The following is a 24,243-nucleotide window of genomic DNA, read 5'->3' as shown; positions in this document are numbered from 1 at the left end:
TACTGTTTTGATGACTGCAGCTTTGCAGTATGCTCTGAAGTCAATCTTTCCTTTCTCAAGACTGCTTTGAAAGAAAAAAAAAGATTGCTTTGGCTATTTGGGGTCTTTAGAAAAGAAAGAAAAAAATGTTTGCTGTGGTTGCTAAGATCTATGGTAAGAATGAGGTTTTCATTTGTGAAATTGTGAAGAAGAAAAAAGAAATTCATGTTAGTTTTGCTACTGTCACATCTCAAACTGCAAATTTATGGCCACAGAGCATAGTAAGTGCTTAGTTACAATGAAAAAAAGCATTAAAATGCACAATAAAATATTCAGAGAGAGAGAGAGGGAGACATTCCTTATTTTTTATTTTATTATTATTGTTGTTAATTTCTTACTGTGCCTAATTTGCAAATTAAACTTTATTGTAGGTATGTATGTATAGGAAAAATCATGGTATGTGAATGGTTTGCTACTATCTGTAGTTTCAGGCATCCACTAGGGTTTTGTATCAAGTCCTCTGCTGATAAGAGGGAAGTACTATGCTACAAAAGTGAAATAAAACTGCATTTCCAAAGAATTAAAAATTCCAGTACCTGAGAAAACATACCAAGAAGAGATTCAATATTTCTATACTAAAATCTTCAGAACATTATTGAGAGATGTTAAAGAAATAGAGGAACAGAGTATGTTCACAAATTAAAATTAATTTCCTCCAAATTGATCCAGAGATTCAATTCCATCCCATCAAAATCTCACAGAAACTATTGTAGAAATTGACAATATGATTCTAAAATTTACAGTTGAAGCAATGGCTGAAAGTGGTGAAGATGATCTTGAAGAAGAATTTAATATAAAGCTAGAGTAAGTAAGATAGTGTGGTATTAATTGAAGAATAAAAAATAACGGAATAAAAAGTCTTGAAAGACAACCACTTGTATACATACACATGGTCAATCTCTCACCCAACAAAAATTCCAAACATAAAGCAAATTGGAAGAAGTTTACAGTGAGTAATACTCACCACCTAATTCTTCTATTATCATTTAACAAGGCTTGTTTATCATAGATTTATTCATCCATTCAAATATCATATATTTTAAGGCATTTAAAAGTAAATTACAAGTGTTAGTGGCACTTCCTTCTAAATACTTCAACATTGCTACCATTAGCTAGAGTCTAATATTTCCTTACAGTTCTTTACTTCTGACGTAAAATTTACATATAATGAAATGAACAATTAAATCTGCTGAAATTTGACAAATACATAAACCTATGATACACAATCCACTCAAATTATACAATAGTTTAATTATATCAGAAATTTTCATTATGCCAATTTCTGTCCCATTCCCCAGATACAAGAAGAATTAAGATTTGTTTTTGCCGCAGAAACTTATCTTGTTCTAATAGTCCATATAAATAGAATCTACTGTGTCTACTCTTGCGTCTAGCTCATCAACTCAGTGTGACATCTTTAAGATCTATCCATATTGTTTCATGTATTGGGAGTGTAAAGCAAATCACAGTTAGTTCATTCTTAAGTTCATGGACACATGGGCAAGTTCAAGTTTTTAGTTGTTATGAATAAAACTACTGTGAGTGTTATGTCCCTTGTGGATATATGATTTAGTTTAATTTGCATAAATGGAATATTGGAATTGATGTGCCATAGAGTAGGCATATGTGTAGTTTTATAAAAACTGCCAGAACTTTTTCCGAAGTAGCTATACCATGTTACAAGCTTCTCCAGTTGCCAGTCTGGGATATAAAGGAAGCAGAAAGAAAATATAGGAAACATACTACCATGTCTTGAGTCCCAAGTTCCTTAGCCAGTTTGCCTTTTTTCCCTACCTTTCAGTGTCTTCTTATATATAACACTTAAGGGTTTAGCTGTACTTGAGAAGGAATAGGGAGACATATGTCAACTTCATATTGTTTGAAATAAAAAATGTGTCACTATTTTCATTTTATCCTGAACATGCTGATAATAACTGGTGGCAGGGATTGTCAAATGAATCCTAATACTCTTGACTTTTTGAAGATGTAGGTGTGATGGAGCTTGACATGAGTTTGAAGACAGAAGACTCAGCAATCTGAGTTGATGACTATGAGAAATTGTCTGGTCTCTGTCCCATGGGAAGATGCTTTGAAAGAAAAGGGCTCAGATCACTGTTGAGGAATGCGAGATGAAAGGAAGGGCACACTGGCAGTTTGCAGCATGGGTAGCTCAGAACAATGACATAGGAACGAATTGGATGGACATTTGTAAGCAGTTCCTGAGGTGTTCAAGGCATAGCTAAGTGGCACTTTGTGAAACCAAGAGAAGGGTAAAAACAAGAAGATATGGGCAGCTACAAAGTAAATGCCATTAGTTGTTGAGATGTGCTGCAAGAAAAGCAAATGAGTACTCCCCCTATCCCCATCTAAATGGCCTGCCCTTGTCTTCAGTAGTCCAGCTTCAGCTGGAGAGGGACCTGAGGTCCCCAGGAAAAAGCCCTTGGGATAGAAGTCAGGTACAATCAGGGCAGGTGCAATGCTTGGGAAGAAATCTGACATTGAGCACAGGTCAGCCTTGAGCAAAGCAGTGAACAGTTGGAGGAAACATATAAGACAAGGGAGCAAAGGGAATTATATTTTTGGAATTAATAATGAAGGCACTTTTACAAAAGAATGGCAAAAGGGAGGGCTTTTTTAGCTTTTAAGGGAGGTTAAGAAAGAAGAGGACTAAAATGAAATAAAGACAAATGATAAAGCTTTTAGTATACACAGAACAGAAAACACGTTGTCATCAGTATAGATATCTTCCTTTTATAGATTTTAGCTATTTCCCATCTATCTACTCATAGATCACTTCTCATTTTACCTCTAATGTACTACCTTATTAGGGGGATGACAGAGGATGAAATGGTTGGATGGCATCAGCGACTCAATGAACATCAGTTTAAGGAAACTCTGGGATATGGTCAAGGACAGGGAAGACTGGTGTGTTGCAGTTCACGGGGTCTCAAAGAGTCAGACACAACTTAGTGACTGAACAGCAACCCTACCTGATTGGTGTTTGCGTTCTGATTTATAGTAGTGTGTGGTGGTTAAGGGCAATGCATATCTGATATGAAGTCATTTGTCAATTAGGGAAAATACATTTATATATATTCATATATATATAAGTTCAGTTCAGTTGCTCAGTTGTGTCCGACTCTTTGCAACCCCATGAACTGCAGCACGCCAGGCCACCCTGTCCATCACCAACTCCCGGAGTTCACTCAAACTCATGTCCATCAAGTCCGTGATGCCATCCAGCCATCTCATCTTCGGTCATCCCCTTCTCCTCCTGCCCCCAATCCCTCCCAGCATCAGAGTCTTTCCAATGAGTCAACTATTTGCATGAAGTGGCCAAAGTGCTGGCATTTCAGCTTTAGCATCATTCCTTCCAAAGAACAACCGGGACTGATCTCCTTCAGAATGGACTGGTTGGATCTCCTTGCAGTCCAAGGGACTCTCAAGAGTCTTCTCCAACACCACACTTCAAAAGCATCAATGCTTCAGGGCTCAGCCTTCTTCACAGTCCAACTCTCACATCCATACATGACCACTGGAAAAACCATAGCCTTGACTAGATGGACCTTTGTTGGCACAGTAATGTCACTGCTTTTCAATGTGCTATCTAGGTTGGTCATAACTTTCCTTCCAAGGAGTAAGCGTCTTTTAATTTCATGGCTGCAATCACCATCTGCAGTGATTTTGGAGCCCCCAGAAATAAAGTCTGACACTGTTTCCACTGTTTCCCCATCTATTTGCCATGAAGTGATGGGACCGGATGCCATGATCTTCGTTTTCTGAATGTTGAGCTTTAAGCCAACTTTTTCACTCTCCTCTTTCACTTTCATCAAGAGGCTTTTTAGTTCCTCTTCACTTTCTGCCATAAGGGTGATGTCATCTGCATATCTGAGGTTATTGATATTTCTCCTGGCAATCTTGATTCCAGCTTTGGCTTCTTCCAGCCCAGCATTTCTCACAATGTACCCTGCGTATAAGTTAAATAAGCAGGGTGACAATATACTGCCTTGACAGATTCCTTTTCCTATTTGGAGCCAGTCTGTTGTTCCATATCCAGTTCTAACTGTTGCTTCCTGACCTGCACATAGATTTTCAAGAGGCAGGTCAGGTGGTCTGGTATTTCCATCTCTTTCAGAATTTTCCACAGTTTATTGTGATCCACATAGTCAAAGGCTTTGGCATAATCGATAAAGCAGAAATAGATGTTTTTCTGGAACTCTTGCTTTTTTGATGATTCAGCAGATGTTGGAAATTTGATCTCTGGTTCCTCTGTCTTTTCTAAAATCAGCTTGAACATCTGGAAGTTCACGGTTCACATATTGCTGAAGCCTGAAACTCCAGTACTTTGGCCAACTCACGTGAAGAGTTGACTCATTGAAAGACTCTGATGATGGGAGGGATTGGAGGCAGGAGGAGAAGGGGACGACAGAGGATGCGATGGCTGAATGGCATCACTGACTTGATGGACGTGAGTCTGAGTGAACTCTGGGAGTTGGTGATGGACAGGGAGGCCTCGCGTGCTGTCATTCATGGGGTCGCAAAGAGTCGGACACGACTGAGCAACTGAACTGAACTGAACTGGTATATATAGTCACAAATATATTTGATGTGCAAATCTTTTTGAATTTTGATTTAGCATGTCAAAAATCTCTTATCCCTCTCTATTTCGTTAAAAATATACTGGAAATAATAGTTGCTTCAACTAGTGTGTGTTTTTATTCCTGTCTCACTTTGAAAGTCAAATATATTTGGAGGATTCTGCATGTTGATTTGCTAATTTGAGATATTTAGTCATAACTCACTAGGGCATCTTAATGATGCAATGATGTTGTTGTACAAGTTACGAGGTAGCTGCCACTAAAGTATGGTGCATTGCTTTTCTTCTCAGGTTGATCCCACTACCCTTGGAGATTAGATGGCTTGCTAAGTACAAAAGTTTAGGTGTCATGTAATGGTGCAGGATAAACATGGCAATGTGCCCAGGAGCATCAATCTTATGTGAAGCTCTGAAAGAAAGATTTGGAGGAGTAAATGTGATTTTGCATATACAGACAAATTAGCAGAATTCCATTTTCCATGTCACGCTATTTTGAATCCTTCACAAAAACACAGAATGTAGAACACTCATGTATAGTGAATACCTGCAAAATGGAGTACTTTGCCATTGTGCACTCATTACATTGGGTTTCCCAGGTGGCCCTCTGGTAAAAAAAAAAAAAAAAAAATCCACCTGCCAATGCAGGAGATTCAAGAGACACGGCTTTGATCCCTGGGTTGGAAAGATCCCTTGGAGTAGGAAACGGCAACTCCAGTATTCTTGACTGAAAATTTCCATGGACAGAGGAGCCTCACAAGTTACAGTCCATAGGTTGCAGAGTCAGACACACTGAGCACGCATGAGCATGTCCTCATTACATTAGTGCTGCGGATTCATCCAAAATAACTGAGGATGATATTGAGGGAGGTCACAGAACTATGACTTAGGGCCAGATATCTGTGTCTTGATATAACCAGCTAGAAGGGGAATTTTTTTGATAAGTCCCAGAAGATTTGCATGACTAGGATTTTAGGAACATGAATTTGTCCCCTGAGATCATGTATATTTAAATTTGGTTGTACACATGCAAAATGTTTCCCACGTATTTGTTCAACTTTCTGCTATAATTATACTCCAATGTTTGTTTGCAAACATACTCCTATTTTTAGTTCTATTTCCCTCCACAGCGAATTCTTTGGTAGTACAAAAAACCCCTGATAACTCTAGAATTTGCAGGCTATTTTTCTTTGCCTTTTAAATGTTTAATAATGTAAACATATTTGGAACATAAACTTACCCACAACTGTTGAAGATAATTCCTCAGTGAGCAAAATAATGAGAGAAATTTAGAACTCTTGGAAACCACTGAGGCTATGGCAGGTAGTATTTTCCTGCCTGATAATCCTAACAATAAACTTGAAGAGGCGGATAAAGCCCAGTGAACAACAACTTGAGAAACTGTAGGCAAGATAAATAGCAGTCATCCTAAAAAGCATGGGATGTATTTAAATGCTTTTTAACATTTTTATTTTTATGGAGTGGCAAATTGATCCACACTTCAGTATTGCCTGAGAAACTTGTGAGTAAAAACAATGACACATTAATCCTATAGATCAATTTTGGGAAGAATCGATGCTTGCCTTATCCTTATCAAGTCTTCTAACTATTAACATGATATATATTTTCATTTATTTAGTTTTTATAGATTTATAAAGATTTCTGAATACAGATTCTGAATATATTTTGTTAGATTTATATTTAGAATTTCATTCTTTTGAGCTATTGTAGTAGGCACTTTTTTAGAAAATTTGTATTTCAAGTGTTTATTGCTCAGATATATAAATACGATTTATTTTGTTTATTGACCTAGTATCTTGCTAATTTGCTAAACTCATTTGTTGTTTCTAGGAGCTTTTAAAAAGTTTCTTTGGCATTTTCCATGTTTAGAAGCATGTTGTCTGTGAATAGCTTTATTTTTTCCCTTTAAATATGTATGAATTTTATTTCTTTTACTTTCTTTATTGCACAGGCTAAGAATTTCAGTGTACTATTGAACAGCATGATCATCTCAATGGAACATGAGTCTGAGCAAACTCCAGGAGATAGTGAAGGACAGGGAGCTTGGTGTGCTGCACACCATGGGGCTGCAAAGAGTCTGACAGGACTGACAAAAAGTGTTGAGAGAGGGCTTTCTTGCCTCTAAAGCAACTACTCTTTCACCATTTTTAGATTCCAATTGTACATATATTAGGCTGTTTGATATTATCCCACGGTTCTTGGATATTCTGTCCCTTTATTTTTACACTTTTTCTTGTGATTCAGCTTGAGTGACTTCTATTAACATACCTTTAAGGTCACTGATTCTTTCTGCAGGCTGTCAAGTTTACGTGAAGTCACTGTTGAAGTCATTTTTCATCTCTCTTACTATATTCTAGTTAATAACATTTCCATTGGATTCTTTTTATCAGTTCTTCAGTGTTGAAATTATCCACCTGGTATTTCATGTTTATCTTTTCTAGTAGAGATTTTAATATAGGGATAACAGTTATTTTAAATTCTCTGATATTTTTAACATCTGTTCTATATGCAAGTATGGTTCTATTGATTGTATAGTCTCTTGACAATTGACTGATTTTTATTGTTTTTTTTTCATGTTTCATATTTTTTTGTTGAAAACTAGAAATCATATGTAGAATACTAGAAACTGAAGTAAATAGTTTTTATGTATGGAAATGGATACCATTTGCCTTTATTAAGGCTTAAGTGGCTCCACAATTCTCTTTGTAACCTAAGCGTGTTCTCCACAAATTTGTTGACATTCTGAGCAGATTCTTTCTTTCCTATGTCTGTCTCTGTCTGTCCTAAGTAAGCACGTGCTCATATCCTGTTACTCCCTCCAGCACTTGTCTCTCTGTAGATTGCAAGCTAATTAGTTCTGTGACTACGGTTGTCTAATGGCATCAAGAAAAGTTGTGAGCTTGCAGTTTGTTTTGCTGCTGCTCTCGCAGTGGTGAATTACCAAGCACTGGTTTATATGTATATCTTTAATTTTTTTGAGAGTTAATAAAATTAGATTAAAAAATATTTAACACCACGTTTTATTTTATTTTATTTTTTTTTAATTTTTAGTTTTTTATTTTTTAAATTTTAAAATCTTTAATTCTTACATGCATTCCCAAACATGAACCCCCCTCCCACCTCCCTCCCCAGAACATCTTTCTGGGTCATCCCCATGCACCAGCCCCAAGCATGCTGCATCCTACGTCAGACATAGACTGGCGATTCAATTCACATGATAGTATACATGTTAGAATGTCATTCTCCCAAATCATCCCACCCTCTCCCTCTCCCTCTGAGTCCAAAAGTCCATTATACACATCTGTGTCTCTTTCCCTGTCTTGCATACAGGGTCATCATTGCCATCTTCCTAAATTCCATATATATGTGTTAGTATACTGTATTGGTGTTTTTCTTTCTGGCTTACTTCACTCTGTATAATCGGCTCCAGTTTCATCCATCTCATCAGAACTGATTCAAATGAATTCTTTTTAACGGCTGAGTAATACTCCATTGTGTATATGTACCACAGCTTTCTTATCCATTCATCTGCTGATGGACATCTAGGTTGTTTCCATGTCCTGGCTATTATAAACAGTGCTGCGATGAACATTGGGGTACATGTGTCTCTTTCAATTCTGGTTTCCTCGGTGTGTATGCCCAGAAGTGGGATTGCTGGGTCATAAGGTAGTTCTATTTGCAATTTTTTAAGGAATCTCCACACTGTTCTCCATAGTGGCTGTACTAGTTTGCATTCCCACCAACAGTGTAGGAGGGTTCCCTTTTCTCCACACCCTCTCCAGCATTTATTGCTTGCAGATTTTTGGATCGCAGACATTCTGACTGGTGTGAAGTGGTACCTCATTGTGGTTTTGATTTGCATTTCTCTAATAATGAGTGATGTTGAGCATCTTTTCATGTGTTTGTTAGCCATCCGTATGTCTTCTTTGGAGAAATGTCTATTTAGTTCTTTGGCCCATTTTTTGATTGGGTCGTTTATTTTTCTGGAGTTGAGCTGCAGAAGTTGCTTGTATATTTTTGAGATTAGTTGTAAAGGTCAAACATTATTGAAATGAGAATCTCACTTTCACTCATTCCTCATCCATCTTATCTCTTTTCTCTCCTTCTAATTTTTACTTTCAGTACTCATGGAAAAATATCCAAAACCCAGCAAATTCATGTGGATATGCCATTTTCACTCCTCCTTTTCTTGTAACAAAATTTTTGCTCCTTACTTTTTCCCCTGAAGATCTTTTCTAATAGGTTCATAGACACCTTCTTTATTATTTTCACAGCTGCATGGTATTCTTTGTGGATATATTATACTTTATTCAACAGTGGCCCATTGCTGGGCATTTAGGTTGTTTCTAATCTTTTAATATTAGGAATAATATCACAATGAACAATCTTGTAGATATATTATTTTCTTATATGTGTAGATTTATTTCTAGTACAGATCTCTAGAAATGAGATTTTTAGAACAATATTACATACTATTGTCTGATGCTCCACTCCTTTGTCACTAATTTGGCTTTCTTTTCATAAAAGTGAAAATCCACTTTGTATTTCTTTTTATTAGTGAAAATAGGTACTAACATAGATCTTTTGTAGAAGTAAAGTGGTGTAAAGGAAACTTAAAAAAATTAAGATATACTTGTAAAGCTTCAATGAACATGGGAATGCAGATATTTTCCTTTCAGATTCTGATTTCAATTCCTTTTGATAAATATCCAGAAGTGGAATTGCTTGATCATATGGTAGTTTAATTCTTAATTTTTTGAGACATCACCATACTGATTTTCATAATGGCTGTAACCAATCTGCATTCCCAACAGTATACCAGGGACCCTTTCCCTCCACATCCTTTCCAATAATTATCTTTTTTTTTTTTTTAAGTGATAGATGTCTAAACAGGTGTGAGGTGGTAGTTCATTGTAGTTTTAATTTGCATTTTCCTGATGGTTAGTGACGTTGAGCAACTTTTCATGTGTCCGTTGACCACTTCTTATCCTTTTTGATGAAATCTCTTTTCAGGCCCTTTGTCCAATTTTTAAGTGGGTCTTTTTCTTTTTGTTATTGAGTTGTATGATTGTTTTTACTTTAGTTATCAATCCTTATCTGATATATGGTTTAGCAAATGCTTTCTCCTATTCTGCAAACTGTCTCTTCATTTTGTTGATGAAACATAGCTATTTCTAATAGTAAATTTAACTTATAAATATTTCTATGGGTGCTGGGATACTAAATTACTTTTGTAATTACTAAATTAGTAAAGTACTTTTGATCAAAAGGTATAGGATTTTTAAAACATTGGAGCCAACATTTAAAAATTAAAAGCTTTCAAGTTTAAAAAATTCAGATTTTCAGTTCCTGTTGGGAGGTCAGAATATCTGTCCGCTGGGCCTTCATTCTTGCATAGAAGTGGTTACCTAGTACTGAGGAGCAGCTACTCCCTTCAAAGGTACATGTGTGTCTTCTGCCTCAATAGGATTCACCCTTGTTAATTTCAAAAATGGTTTTATTTTATTTTTTGCAGCAAAGGAAACCAACAAAAAACAAAAAGATAACCTATGAAATGGGAGAAAATATTTGTAAATGAATTGAGTTACAATGCATTATATCTAAAATATACAAACAACTCATACAACTCAATATGGAAAAACAGAAAGCCCTATCCAAAAACAAAACAAAACAAAACAAAACAAAACAAAAAGAGAGAGAGAGTGGGAGAAAAGATTGGGCAGAGGACCTAAATAGACATTTCTCCAAAGAACACATACAGATGGCAAATCAGCACATGAAAAGTTGACCAAATTATTAATTACTAGGTCAATACTAATCAAAACTACAATAAGCTATCACCTCACATTAGTCAGAATGGCTATCATCAAAACATCTACAAATAATAAATGCTGGAGAAGGTGTGGAGAAAACTAAACCCTTCTACACTGTTGGTGAGAATGTAAATTGGTGTAGTCAATTGATTAAGTAGATAGTCTGTGTAAAGCAAAATGCCAAAAGAAAAACGAAAAGATGAATAGTTGGAGCACAGGGGATTTTTAGGACACAACATACTCTTGCGTGACTATACTGATAGGAATGTGTCATTATGCATTTATTAAAAACCATACATGTACTACAACCAAGGATGACTTTAGATGATAATCTGTATTAATGTTGTTTCATCAGTTGTAATAAATGCATCATTCTGGTAGGGTTGTTGAGGTCATAGAATTGAAAATTGTATATGTATGGGGGAAGTTGGGGTATGGGAACTGTCTGTAATTTCTAATCAGTTTTGCTGTGAGCATAAAACTTTACATTAAAAATTTTATATATTAAAAAGGGAGAAATCCTAACTTTGAAAAAAAAATGATGGCAGATATATGTGTGAGTGTATGCATTTAATTACCACACATTTACTTTTAAACTTATCTATGCAGGTATAAGGGCTTCCATGGTAGCTCATTGGTAAAGAATCTGCCTGCCAATGTTTGCTAATGCAGGAAACATGAGTTTGATCCCTGGGTTGAGAAGATCCCTTGGAGAAGGAAATGGCAACCCACTTCAGTATTCTTGCCTGGAAAATTCCATGGACAGAGGAGCCTGGTGGGCAACAGTCTATGGAGTCCCAAAGAGTAGGACATGATTGAGAGACTAAAAAACAACAACAATGTTATGTATGAACATATGTTTATATGTTCAAAGAAAGACTTTCTGTTAGGATACACATCACAGCAAGCTATTGTTACAATGCACTCCGTGATGTTATATGTACACCTGCACGTGTCATTCATTAATGATGACTAGTTAGTCCCTGTTATCATTTAAGCTTTCAGTCATTTTTAAGATACTATGGGAACTCTGTGAATGATAACTAACTTCTTAAAACCTCTTTAAAACTGACGTTTTAAATTTTATTATCTGGAAATTGTTCATACAGACTGAAAAACCACATCACAGAAAACTAACCAATCTAATCACATGGACCACAGCCTTGTCTAACTCAATGAAACTATGAGCCATGCTGTGTAGGGTCACTCAAGATGGACAGGTCTTGGTGGAGAGTTCTGACAATGTGTGGTCCACTGGAGAAGGAAATGGCAAACCATTTCAGTATTCTTGCCTTGAGAATCCCATGAACAGTATGGAAAAGCAAAAAGACAGGACACTGAAAGATGAACTCCACAGGCCAGTAGGTGCCCAATATGCTACTGGAGGTCAGTGGAGAAATAACTTGAGAAAGAATGAAGAGATGGAGCCAAAGCAAAAACAACACCTAGTTGTGGATGTGACTGATGATGGAATTAAAGCCTGATGCTGTAAAGATCTATATTGCCTAGGAACCTGGAATGTTAGGTCCATGAATCAATGCAAATTAGAACTGGTCAAACAGGAGATGGCAAGAGTGAACATTGACATTTTAGGAATCAGCAAACTAAAATGGACGGGAATGGGCGAATTTAACTCAGATTACCATTATATCTACTACTGTGGACAAGAATCCCTTAGAAGAAATAGAGTAGCCATCATAGTCAACAAAAGATTCTGAAATGTAGCACTTGGATGCAATCTCAAAAATGACATAATGATCTCTGTTCATTTCCAAGGCAAACCATTCAATATCACAGTAATCCAAGTCTATGCCCTGACCAGTGATGCTGAAAAGCTGAAGTTGAAAGGTTCTATGAAGACCTATAAGACCTTTAGGAACTCAGTTCAGTTCAGTTCAGTTCAGTCACTCAGTCGTGTCCAACTCTTTGCGACTTCATGAATGACAGCGTGCCAGGCCTCCCTGTCCAACACCGACTCCCAGAGTTGACTCAAATTCATGTCCATCGAGCTGATGATGCCATCCAGCCATCTCATCCTTTGTCATCCCCTTCTCCTCCTGCCCCCAAACCCTCCCAGCATCACAGTCTTTTCCAATGACTGAACTCTTCGCATGAGATGGCCAAAGTACTGGAGTTTCAGCCTCAGCCTCAGTCCTTCCAATGAACACCCAGGACTGGTCTCCTTTAGGATGAACTGGTTGGATGTCCTTGCAGTCCAAGGGACTCTCAAGAGTCTTCTCCAACACCACGCTTCAAAAGCATTATTCTTTGGCACTCAGCTTTCTTCACAGTCCAACTCTCACATCCATACATGACCATTGGAAAAACCATAGCCTTGACTAGATGGACCTTTGTTGGCAAAGTAATATCTCTGCTTTTTAATATGCTATCTAGGTTGATCATAACTTTTCTTCCAAGGAGTAAGCGTCTTTTAATTTCATGGCTGCAATCACCATCTGCAGTGATTTTGGAGCCCCCCAAAATAGAGTCTGACACTGATTCTACCATTTCCCCATGTATTTACCATGAAGTGATGGGACCAGATGCCATGATCTTCATTTTCTGAATGTTGAGCTTTAAGCCAACTTTTTCACTCTCCTCTTTCACTTTCATCAAGAGGCTTTTTAGCTCCTCTTCACTTTCTGCCATAAGGGTGGAGTCATCTGCATATCTGAGGTTATTGATATTTCTCCCGGCAATCCTGATTCCAGCTTCCAGCATTTCTCATGATGTACTCTGCATAGAAGTTAAATAAGCAGGGTGACAATATACAGCCTTGATGGATTCCTTTTCCTATTTGGAGCCAGTCAGTTGTTCCATATGCAGTTCTAACTGTTGCTTCCTGACCTGCATATAGGTTTCACATGAGGCAAGTCAGGTGGTCTGGTATTCTCATCTCTTTCAGACTTTTCCACAGTTTATTGTGATCCACACAGTCAAAGGGTTTGGTGTAGTCAATAAAGTGGAAATAGATATTTTTCTGGAATTTTCTTGATTTTTTGATGATCCAGCAGATGTTGGCAATTTGATCTCTGGTTCCTCTGCCTTTTCTAAAACCAGCTTGATCATCTGGAAGTTCATGGCTCGCATATTGCTGAAGCCTGGCTTGGAGAATTTTGAGCATTACTTTACTAGCGTGAGATGAGTGCAATTGTGCGGTAGTTTGAGCATTCTTTGGCATTGCCTTCTTCAGGATTGGAATGAAAACTGACCTTTTCCAGTCCTGTGGCCACTGCTCACTTTTCCAAATTTGCTGGCATATTGAGTGCAGCACTTTCACAGCATCATCTTTCAGGATTTGAATTAGCTCAACTGGAATTCCATCACCTCCACTAGCTTTGTTTGTGGTGATGCTTTCTAAGGCCCACTTGACTTCACATTCCAGGATGTCTGGCTCTAGGTGAGTGATCACACCACCATGATTATCTTGGTCTTGAATATCTTTTTTGCACAGTTCTGTGTATTCCTGCCACCTCTTCTTAATATCTTCTGCTTCTGTTATGTCCATACAATTTCTGTCCTTTATCAAGCCCATCTTTGCATGAAATGTTCCCTTGGTATCTTTAATTTTCTTGAAGAGATCTCTAGTCTTTCCCATTCTGTTGTTTTCCTCTATTTCTTTGCATTGATCCTGAGGAAGCTGAAGTTGAACAGTTCTATGAAGATCTACAGGACCTTTTAGAACTAACACCCTCAAAAGATATTGTTTTCATTATAGGGTACTGGAATGCAAATGTAGGAAGTCTAGAAACACCGGGAGTAACAGGCAAATTTTTCCTTGGAATACGGAATGAAGCAGGGCAAAGTCTAACAGAGTTTTGTCAAGAGAACGCGCTAGTCATAGCAAACAAGCTCTTCCAACAACACAAGAGAAGACTCTATAGATGGACATCACCAGATGGTTGACACCAAAGTCAGACTGGTAATAGAAGCAAGGCCTGATGCTGTAAAGAGCAATATTGCGTAGGAACCTGGAATGTCAGGTCCATGAATCAAGGCAAATTGGAAATTGTCAAACAGGAGATGGCAAGAGTGAACGTTGACATTCTAGGAATCAGCGAACTAAAATGGACTGGAATGGGTGAATTGAACTCAGATGACCATTATATCTACTACTGCAGGCAGGAATCCCTCAGAAGAAATGGAGTAGCCATCATGGTCAACAAAAGAGTCTGAAATGCAGTACTTGGATGCAATCTCAAAAAGGCAGAATGATCTCTGTTTCCAAAGCAAACCATTCAATACCACAGTAATCCAAGTCTATGCCCCAACCAGTAATGATGAGGAAGCTGAATCTGAATGGTTCTATGAAGACCTACAAGACCTTTTAGAACTAACACCCGAAAAAGATATCCTTTTCATTATAGGGGACTGGAATTCAAAAGTAGGAAGTCAAGAAACACCTGGAGTAACAGGTAAATTTGGCCTTGGAATATGGAATGAAGCATGGCAAAGACTAATAGAGTTTTGCCAAGAAAATGCACTGGTCATAGCAAACACCTTCTCCCAACAGCACAAGAGAAGACTCTACACATGGACATCACCAGATGGTCAACACCGAAATCAGATTGATTATATTCTTTGCAGCCAAAGAAGGAGAAGCTCTATACAGTCAACAAAGACAAGACTGGGAGCTGACTGTGGCTCAGATCATGAACTCCTTCTTGCCAAATTCAGACTGAAATTGAAGAAAGTAGGGAAAACCACTAGGCTATTCAGGTATGACCTAAATCAAATCCTTTATGATTATACAGTGGAAGTGAGAAATAGATTTAAGGGACTAGATAGAGTGCCTGATGAACTATGGAATGAGGTTTGTGACATTGTACAGGAGACAGGGATCAAGACCATCCCCATGGAAAAGAAATGCAAAAAAGCCAAATGGCTGTCTGGGGAGGCCTTACAAATAGCTGTGAAAAGAGAGGCGAAAAGCAAAGGGCAAAAGGAAAGATATAAGCATCTGAATGAAGAGTTCCAAAGAATAGCAAGTAGAGATAAGAAAGCCTTCCTCAGCGATCAATGCAAAGAAATCGAGGAAAACAACAGAATGGGAAAGACTAGAGATCTCTTCAAGAAAATTAGAGATACCAAGGGAAACTTTCATGCAAAGATGGGCTCGATAAAGGACAGAAATTGTATGGACCTAACAGAAGCAGAAGATATTAAGAAGAGGTGGCAGGAATACACAGAAGAACTGTACAAAAAAGATATTCAAGACCAAGATAATTACGATTTTGTTATCACTCATCTAGAGCCAGACATCCTGGAAAGTGAAGTCAAGTGAGCCTTAGAAAGCATCACTACGAACAAAGATAGTGGAGGTGATAGAATTCCAGTTGAGCTAATTCAAATCCTGAAAGATGATGCTGTGAAAGTGCTGCACTCAATATGCCAGCAAATTTGGAAAAGTGAGCAGTGGCCACAGGACTGGAAAAGGTCAGTTTTCATTCCAATCCCAAAGAAAGGCAATGCCATAGTGTGCTCAAACTACCACACAATTGCACTCATCTCACGCTATCAAAGAAATGGTCACAATTCTCCAAGCCAGGCTTTAACAGTACACAAACCGTGAACTTCCAGATGATCAAGCTGGTTTTAGAAAAGGCTGAGGAACCAGAGATCAAATTGTCAATGTCTGTTGGATCATCAAAAAAACAAGAGAGTTCCAGAAAAACATCTACTTCTGCTTTATTGACTATGCCAAACTTTTGACTGTGTGGATCACAATAAACTGTGGAAAAGTTTGAAAGAGATGGGAATACCAGACCACCTACCTGCCTCTTGAGAAATCTATATGCAGGTCAAGAAGCAACAGTTAGAACTGGACATGGAACAACAGCCTGGTTCCAAATCGGGAAATGAGTACGTCAATGTGGTATATTGTCACCTTGCTTATTTAACTTCTATGCAGAGTACATCATGAGGAACGCTGGACTGGAAGAAGCACAAGCTGGAATCAAGATTGCCGGGAGAAATATCAATAACCTCTGATATACAGAGAACACCACACTTACAGCAGAAAGCGAAGAAATAAAGAGCCTCTTGATGAAAGTGAAAGAGGAGAGTGAAAAAGTTGGCTGAAAACTCAGTATTCAGAAAACTAAGATTATGCCATCCAGTCCCATCATTTCGTGGCAAATAGATGGGGAAACAGTGGAAACAGTGTCAGACTTTATTTTTTGGGGCTCCAAAATCACTGCAGATGGTGACTGCAGCCGTGAAATTAAAAGATGCTTGTTCCTTGGAAGAAAAGTTATGACTAACCTAGGCAGGCTTATTAAAAAGCAGAGACGTTACTTTGCCAAAAAAGGTCCATCTAGTCAAAGCTATGGTTTTTCTAGTAGTCATGTACAGATGTTATATTCGGACTATAGACAAAGCTGAGCACTGAAAATTTGATGGTTTTGATCTGTGGTGTTGAAGAAGAATTTTGAGAGTCACTTGGACAGCAAGGAGATCCAACCAGTTCATCCTAAAGGAAATCAGGCCTGAATATTCATTGAAAGGACTGATGCTGAAGCTGAAACTCCAATATTCTGGCCACCTGATGTGAACAACTGACTCATGTGAAAAGACCCTGATGATGGAAAAGATTTAAGGTGGGAGAAGAAGATAATGACAGAAAATGAGATGGTTGGATGGCTCATCAACTCAATGGACATGAGTTTGAGTAAACTGTGGGAGTTGGTTATGGACAGGAAGGCTTGGCATGCTGCAGTTCATGGGGTTGCCCAAAGTTGGACACGACTGAGAGACTGAACTGTACTGAATACAAGATTCTTACATTAAACGTATATTAACTAGAGTATATTTACAGGGCTCTTCTCCTGTTGCCTGGTATAGTGTATGATTGGCTGTTTTATTTTATCCATTTATATTTTGTGGAATGTTCCCTTGCATACAAGCTTCTACTTGCTATCATTGATCCATTTTGCACATATTAGTAGCTGAGCTTTATACAATGATCTTTGTCCTATCCCATTTGACAAACTCTGCTGTACATATATAGGATAGATTTTAAATATATATATATATATAGTAATTTATAGTAACATGTGATTTGATAAATGAGCTGTCTGAAGCTCAGAGTTTTTTCTCAGTTTTGTAATATTTATTATGAGAAATCTTTTGTGCCATGCAAGCAAAGAAGTCACAAATAAAGATGGCAAATTAAGAGAAGATGGGCACTGTATGCATCACAGAGACTGGGGTTGGGGGAAAAGATACATGTAAATACATTTTACATATATTTAAATCTAGGAGGAATATTAACAGTTTGGAAGGTGCAATGAATAGTCCTCTGAGTCCTGACCTTTTAGGAAATAAACCTAAAGATCTAGATAAACAAATAGTATGACAGTTATGAAAATCCAAACAGAAATTGAATAGATATCCTATTAATTTTTGCCATCAAAACAGTGAATTACTAAAGTGAAAGTGGTGGTGAGATTTCAACCAATTTTATTCACTGATAATTTAAGTATTACTAACAGAATTCATCATTATTATGAAGGGTCCAAGGTGAGACAAAAGAAAACAAATTCTTGAGATATATGCAGAACCTCTCTTTGTCTGCCAGGGGTGGACAGATTGTAATTACTATTTAACATAATACACATTTAACATTCTTGGATGGCTTTGTTGTCATTGTTGTTATTTTTGTACCATCTTTTACCTTGGTGTGGACTTCTTGTATGGTATGTTGGAAATGTTCTCTGCAGAGAGAAAAAGGCAAATAGAGTCTTTTTTTATACAGAGTTTGTAACAATACATGTTTACAAATGGCGTATTTTGAGATGGACAGGTGAAAGGTGCTATGTAAGAGCCAAGTATTATATCTGTCTAAATCTAGCTGAGTGAACAAATCTTTTTAATGCCCATTTTAATGACACAGTTGTTCCATATGGTAGACTTCAAATGCATAAAACAACCCTGAGTTAGTATGTTCCCTGGAGAGAACCAGAGTGTCCAGGTGTGCCATATTTTAAACTCAGAGTGAAATTAAGAGACAGCTTTTCAAAATGCAGGCTCAAACTGCCACCCAGACCAAGTTAATTTGTGTCTTTATTGTTTCAGACAACACAAGGCTATTTCATTAATGAAACAAAACCATGTTTTATCTACTGAAAAGCAGGTCCTAATCCTGTTATGATATCTGGGCCTGCATGGATTTTGGTAAGAAGAAGTTCTCTGGCACTAAGCTACTGAGATTGGATTATTTACATAAGTTTGATCAAGTTTGGTAAAGACTTGAGTATCTTTCTGGGGAAGGTTGATTTTGTAAGATGGTGTTTAATGGTGTTTTTTAGGTCTTGATGCATCTTGTTGGTGATGGTTCAAAGCTCCTCATGGGCTTTAACTTGGCAGATGGCAACAAGGCACAGGAAATGTCTGCTAGCTTTGAAAATCATGGTACATTCATAAAATCAGAACTGGTTTTAAGAATGTCTGATTTTTGAGACAGCTGTTTTTTCTTCTTTTACTTTGTGTTTATTGTTGAAATGGATCCTTCTCTTTATGATTGATATAACCCTCCTCTTGCAAAATAACTCAAGTGTCCTATGTGGCATCTTGAGGAAGCCAAATAGTAGTATGACCATAAAGGACAGCGAGACAAAAGTCTAAGAAAGATTGTGAAACCAAGGTGCTGGCTTCTTGGTGGAGGGTATGATTTGTTTGGTGGAGTTTATGTCTTGACTGCTCCAGTAGTCAAGGCATAGTCATAATTAGGTGGAAGTGGACCACGCTGGTCCCAGATCATGTGCACAGACTGTATACTTCACCCTAGTCAAAAAATGAGTGGTTGAGTGCAGAGAAGACCAAGGAAGACATGTGAGGTGAGGCCTTGAAACTTGATTCAGTAGACTTAATTCTCTGTCCTTGTTCTACAGCTGCATAAGATGGCCCTTAAGTTCCCTGTAATAACTGTTTATTTATGTACATTTTACAAAGGGTCAGGTATTTTAAACCCAGTCTAATGCTTCAGCCACAATCCCATGTCATAAACCTTTCTAAGATCTTAAATGATGTTGTTGTTGTTCAGTTGTTCAGTCATGTATGACTCCTTGTGACCCCAAGGACTGCAGCACACCAGGCTTCCTCTCCTTCCCTATCTCCTGGAGTTGGCTCAAACTCATGTTCATTGCTGAGAAGGCAATGGCACCCACTCCAGTACTCTTGCCTGGAAAATCCCATGGGATGGCGGAGCCTGGTAGGCTGCAGTCCATGGGGTTGCTGAGAGTTGGACATGACTGAGCGACTTCACTTTCACTTTTTACTTCCATGCATTGGAGAAGAAAATGGCAACCCACTCCAGTATTCTTGCCTGGAGAATCCCAGGGACAAGAGGAGCCTGGTGGGCTGCCGTCTATGGGGTCACACAGAGTTGGCCACGACTGAAGTGACTTAGCAGCAGCAGCAGCATGTTATTTGAGTCGATGATGCCATTCAACCTTCTCATCCTTTGTCGCCCCGTTCTCCTCCTGTCCTCAGTCTTTCCTAGTGTCAGATTATTTTCCCTGTTCCCAAATTCCAAGAAATATGGAGTCTCAAATGCAAACATAACTCCCAGAATAATGATAATTATTACGATGGTGACAGTGATGATGACAATGATTGCTAAAATTTCCTGAGCACTTTTTATAAGAAAGACATTCACTTAATTAACTTGTCCTTGACTTTCATGAATCATTTGTACAACACGCACAATGTAGCTTGTACTATGTCATTGTCATTTCACAGATGGGTACCCTGGGCACAGAAAGTTTAAGTTATACTTCCCAGCTAATATGTGTTGGGTCCAGAGTTCAGATCAGGGAGTCTGACTCCATGTCATGGGTCCCTAAACAACTTCTTATAATGGAGTTGCCAATGATAGATGGAGTCCTCAAATTAATGGGCTTATTGGCCAAGCAAGTTTTTCTAACATGACTTTGAAATAAAATAAGGGTCACGGGGCAGGAGAAATTGACGAAGGTGATGACACAAGTCCTATTAACTAGTTTGTTACAGAAGGGGAGAAGAGGACTTGTTAAGCCTGAGAGATCCACCTGAACAATGCTGCCTTCAGTCTAAATTATTGCTAAATGAAGGGGAGGGACCAAGTGGCCAGGTGATCAAAGGCCTTTCAGGGAAGGATGTGAAATAGCAGCCACAGGCTCTTCTCTGTCTCCAGAAGTTCGCTGCAGTACATTTAATAATTGCTTCCCATTATTGCCTGACTGTCCTTTCCAAATAAATCCACCTGATTGGGATGGATTCGTTGTGGGAATATCTGTTCCAGCCTATTAGCCAGCACCTTTCTTGAGATTTCTCTGTCCACATTTATTAAGGAGATTGGGTGATAATTCAGCCTGGGTTCTGGTTCTCCTCCCCGTTGCAGAATTGCAATAATGAGTGCTGATCATAGGCCTGAAAGTCAGCATTTTGTTTGCACATCATCCTTGTCCCTCTTATCAGCAGAGGCAGAGGTACCTCGCCTTGTGTGTGAAACCATATTGTTGGACATCAGGGCTCTTGGCGCATTTCCAACAGTGGGAGATTTTAGGGTAAGTTTTCTTCATTTTGCTTTTATGTTGACTGTATTTCTAGCTGTACTAGTATCTTCAATCATTGCCAAGCACACACTTTAGAAATAAACCACTCAAGCCAAAGGAGGGGGCATGAGTGACTGTCCTTGGGATAATAGAGAAAGAGCTCTCTCCCCCATCTAGGGAACTGAATTGTCACAGAGTACATTGCTGGTTGCAGAGATATTTCTGGGTCTCCTCAAGTTCAGAACTCATCAGCAACATGTGACCCAGTCTCCAGAAGAGCAGTGATTTTATTCTAAGAATTACTATCCCCATTATTATTGATAGTGTTATTATTAAGCTCTTAATATGAGCCAGACACAATTAAAGCACTCTTGGTAGTAATTATTCAGTATTCACACTAACCCTGTAAGTAGGTATCATGATTGACCATCTCCATTTGGCAGGGATGGAAATCAAGACTTAAAAAGACTCAGCTCTTAACCAAGGCCTTGTAGCAAGTAAACTGGGACTTGAACACAGATCCACCATACCTCTGTATTCATGCTCTCCTCAATCTCCTTTCTTACCTTTTAGCCCCAAATGGTCAGAGGACAACTTAGGTGTCAGCAAAATACCAACAGCATAAAAAAACAAAGTAGAAAAAGATGAAGATGGAGAAAGGAAAGATGGGTTCATGGTCTCAACAATCTAAGAATTTTGAAATGTAGAAAATATAGCCACACTGGTCATGAGATTATGCTTGAAAGAAAAGTAATAAAACATAACCTTTTTTTGGTGATAGTTGCTCAGTTGTGTCTGCCTTTTTCTTACCCCATGGACTGTAGCCCACTAGGCTCCTCTGTCCATGGAATTCTCCAGGCAAGAGTAACTGGAGTTGGTTGTCATTCCCTTCTCCAGAGGATCTTCCTGATCCAGGGATTGAACCCGTGTCTCCTGCATTGCAGGCAGATTCTTTATCATTGGAACCACTAGGGAAGCCCACATTTTTTGAAGCAGGCACAAAGACACCCCGTTCTGAGGGACAGCAATCAGATGTAAGGTTTTTTTTTTTTTTCTAACGTAACAATCCCTTATTCTTATTTTCCTGATAGAGACACTGGGTTGAAGTAGTTATTTGCCGAAGTTTGTGAAGTTAGGAAGTGTCAGGGCAGTTATACCAGCCCACGTCAAGGTGGTTCTGGGAGCCCTGATGGGAGAAAGTGGTGTTTGACCAGCCAATACTTCCTAGAAAATCATTTTGGGAAGTATTTCTATATAAATGGAGATAATTCTAAGAACCAGAATGAAATCTGTTTTTGTCTTTATCTCTGTGTTACTGTCTCTTTCTTCCCTACATTCACACACACACACACACACACACACACACACACGGCCCTAGTGCAGTTCACAAGAAAAAGTTGAACAATGAAACTTTTTTAGGAGGAAAATTGTGCAGTGTTACTACATTACTTTTTAATTTCTGAAATTCTTGGATGCATATTTAGAAAAGTGAGTGCGCTTCAATGAGAGAAGTTCAAACATTTTATCCAGAATGACCTTTGGTGATTTGACTATAACTTTGATAGTGGGATTCAACTTTTTGATCCTTTAAATATGTTAGAGTTATCAGTGGTATGTCCCTAATCCTACATCATGTAAAAGTCATATTTAATTAAATTAATGTAACTGAAATAGTTCAGTTGGCTTCACTTGTTCATTTTCTCTAACTAAATATCAGCTTACACTAAAAATTTTATTAATCACAGTAATGAGAATTTTTATATTAAATATATATATTACATTTAGTTTAAATGTTAATAGTCTACATTATTTTAATAAATTGCTCTAAGGGAGTATATATGAAATAAGTCTCTCATGCAGATTTTATTGGTTGCTGCATAGTTAATAGACACTAATGTGATCAGAGCCTGGATGTGATCATAAGATCAGTAGTTAAAATGATTGAAATATAAATTAGAAGCTGGAATAATTGTTTGTTAGAAGCTCAGATAATAACTGTTTGGTAATGCTCGGAGGGTCGAAGAAATAAAACATTCAAATGTGCAGCTGGAGCAGGCAAGAGAAACACTTTGAGGCAGACAAAGGCTCTGGATGCTTTTCTACTAATTGCTCTTTTCATTCTTTCTCTTTCTCTGAAGAGGTCCAACATGCCCTTCCCCTCCTGCATCTTGCTCCATTTTTGTTTCTCAGTGAAACTTCTCGCCAGCAACAAGACCTCCTGTGTTCTTTTTCTCTCCTTTGCTTTTCTACTCACAGTGCTTAAGTCATTACTGAGAATGGCAACCTATCTTGCCACTATCTTGCTGTATACATGCCTGATTCTTTGAGAACTAGTAGAAAAACCACTCATTTTCTGTAGGCTGGGATTCTCTTTCTTCTATGGCAAGAATCAGCAGACTGTAAAAAGTCTAGATGATAAATTTATTTTAAGCCTTTTGGACCATATGATCCTTATCGCATCTACTTCACTCTGTCCATACAGGCTCTAGAAGCAGCCATTAGATAAAGGTGAGCAAATGCACATGACTGTATGCCAATAAAACTTTATAAAAACAGACATCAAGTTGAATTTGACCCTTTGGACATAGATTGGTCGTTTCCTGTTCTATGTAGCCACATGTTCTTCTGACCCAAAGACGTGTTAAAGCTTTTTTTTTTCTCAAAAGGAGATTCTCAGTTGAAATGTCTTTCTCAACAATAGAGCTGTAATGAATTTCTTACACTTGTTTGTGTGCTGTGGAGTTCCGACAAGGTAAAATTCGTGATTGCTAATAAAACAGAAGCAATCTACACTCCATGACCCTGGTGGCCCAAAGGTTAATTAAAAAAAGAGTGTGAATGTAGTTAAGAGACTTAATAAACGTTTCTGTCTCATGTAGCTATGAGGACTTCCTCTATATAGGATTTGATGGTGACCAGATCTAATCCTGCAAACAGAATTTTTGGGTAATTTTGCAAATAAATTTCTTTCTTATCTGAGTTTTTTCCCCTCTCAAATTCTTGATAGAGTTATCAGAAAACCATTAAAAAAAATTGTTTCAGAGCCTTTGCCTTCTCCCTACTCCTTATTCTCTCCACTACAATTAATTCACTTGCCTCCTTCACCTTTGGAAATATTTTTCTTTAGTTATTTATCCTGATGGTTTGACTGGAAATGTTCCGCTTTCCTTTCCATGGAGGACTTTTGGTGGTCTTGAGCAGTGTGCCCTTTCAATCTCTTTAATAAATTCCTTAAGGAATT

The sequence above is a fragment of the Ovis canadensis genome, chromosome 3 (genome assembly GCF_042477335.2).
Source record: "Ovis canadensis isolate MfBH-ARS-UI-01 breed Bighorn chromosome 3, ARS-UI_OviCan_v2, whole genome shotgun sequence".
In the NCBI taxonomy this organism is placed as follows: Eukaryota; Metazoa; Chordata; class Mammalia; order Artiodactyla; family Bovidae; genus Ovis; species Ovis canadensis.
This window is presented reverse-complemented; position numbering follows the sequence as displayed.